Source organism: Octopus bimaculoides, chromosome 28 (genome assembly GCF_001194135.2).
Source record: "Octopus bimaculoides isolate UCB-OBI-ISO-001 chromosome 28, ASM119413v2, whole genome shotgun sequence".
Taxonomy (NCBI): Eukaryota; Metazoa; Mollusca; class Cephalopoda; order Octopoda; family Octopodidae; genus Octopus; species Octopus bimaculoides.
In genome coordinates this window covers 2183913-2186045 of record NC_069008.1, presented here as the reverse complement: position 1 = coordinate 2186045, position 2133 = coordinate 2183913, and the positions used below count along the sequence as shown (strand labels likewise).

Here is a 2133-nt window from a genome sequence, read left to right as displayed (position 1 = left end):
GAACAGAATGATAGAAGGGTGGTAGGGGGGAGAAATGAAAGCACAGAGATAGATCGCTACATGTGGGTCCTTTCTTTCTTTTTTTGATAAGATCTATTAATTTTTTTTTATCCTTTTCTACTGGATATATTTCATGATTTTATAGATATTGACACCTTACTGTAATCATGTAAAGGGGAAGAAAGGAAAATAATTAATTTGTCCACCAAAAATATGAAGATGTATACCTTCTGTGTTGTATTTACAATGAGTACCATGATGTAGGTTCTGAAGTAGGACTTGTTTCCTCCTTTACTAAGAAATCGAAATCATTCAGATGTAGAATGTATTTCATTTGTGTACGTACAGTGAATGGCTCATAAGGTAGTTTGTTTGAATGCTGGACATACATGTATAAGATATAGGCTTTAAACTATGGTGTGTGATGTAATTATAATAAACAAAAATTGAAAAGTAAAGTTCACTTGGATTCCTCTATATCTTATACTGTTGTTTCTCTGTTGTTTCAGAATAGCAGACAACTATGACATGAAAGAATTGCTTACATCAGATTCATCATCAACATCTGTTACCTCTTAAAGACTAAAGAAAAATGTTACATGCAACAAATATATAACTCAATGGTAAACTACAATGAAATATTTCTTCTGAATGGAGATTAATGGCAGCATTTCTCTCCTGTACAGTCTGTAACATGTACAAGATGGATGAAGTTTCAAATATGTTTGGGGCATCTTCAGATATTGATGAAAATCAGAATTGATGGGAAAACATTTGAAATAAATGAACGGTAAAAAGTGAAACAACAAAATAAACATTGTTCTGAGAGAAGAAAACTATTGAAACAATGGCTAATGTTACAGACTTAAAGGATTGATACATTATTTTGTTGAAGAGATGCAAAAACAGACTGAAAAATACTCATACCATTGTGGTATCTGTCAAAAATCATTTTCTCTGGAAAGTAACCTCATGAATCACAAATGAATTGATAGAAGTGAGAAACCATATCCCTGTGTTATTTGTGGTAAATCATTCTCTAAAAATAGTCACTTAGCTGAAAACAGATGCATTCATACAGGTGAGAAGCCATATCATTGCGGTGTCTTTGGTCAATCATTCTCTAGAAGTTACAATTTCACTACACATAGATGTATTCATAGGGCTTAGAAGACATATGACTGTGGTATTTGTGGTAAATCATTTCATCAATCTGATCTTTTAAATAAACACTAAAATACTCATACAGGGAAGAAGCCATATCACTGTGATGTCTGTGGTAAATCACTCTCTACAAATAGACAATTGGCTACGCACAGACGTATTTAGGCAGTGAAGTGACATCACTGTGATATCCGTAGTAAATCAATCCCACATACTTGCAACTTAACCAGGCATTTCCGTATTCATACAGGCGAGAAGCTATATCACTGTGGTATTTGTGGTAAATCATTTTGTCAATGTGGTGTCTTAAATCAACACAAATATACTCATACAAGAGTAAAACCATATCAGTGTGATGTCTGTGATGAATCATTCTCTAGAAAGGATGTTCTCTCTTCACAGGCGTACTCATACAGGAGAAAAACCGTATCACTGTGATATCTGTGGTAATTCATTCTCTAGAAATGAATGTCTTTCTAGACATAAACGTACTCATACAGGAGAGAAGCCATATCACTGTGATATGTGTGGTAAATCATTCTCCACTGGAAGTCACTTGACTACACACAAATATATTCATACAGAAGAAAAGCCATATCACTGTAACATCTGTGGTAAATCATTCTCTGAATCTGGTCACTTGACTAGACATAAACGTACTCATACAGGAGAGAAGCCATATCACTGTGATATCTGTGGTAAATCATTCTCTGAATCTGGTAGCTTGACTAGACATAAACGTACTCATACAGGAGAGAAGCCATATCACTGTGATATCTGTGGTAAATCATTCTCTGAATCTTGTCACTTGACTAAACATAAACGTACTCATACAGGAGAGAAGCCATATCACTGTGACATCTGTGGTAAATCATTCTCTGGATCTGGTCACTTGACTAGACATAAACGTACTCATACAGGAGAGAAGCCATATCACTGTGACATCTGTGGTAAATCATTCTCTGGATC

At 34.6% G+C, this 2133-nt stretch overlaps 1 protein-coding gene across 6 annotated transcripts in view; it reads left to right on the top strand.

The window, feature by feature from the left end:
- The window catches only part of LOC106878344 (zinc finger protein 135-like), a 34737-nt gene that overhangs the window by 25290 nt on the left and 7314 nt on the right, over window positions 1-2133 (top strand). For 4 of the 6 annotated variants that reach the window (XM_052977693.1, XM_052977695.1, XM_052977690.1 and 1 more), the window contains exon 2: window positions 510-1081. The exons of the other annotated variants lie outside the window; for them this stretch is intronic. The gene's annotated coding sequence lies outside the window, so the exon portion shown is untranslated. The remainder of the gene's footprint in view (window positions 1-509; window positions 1082-2133) is intronic. 6 annotated transcript variants of the gene reach the window in all.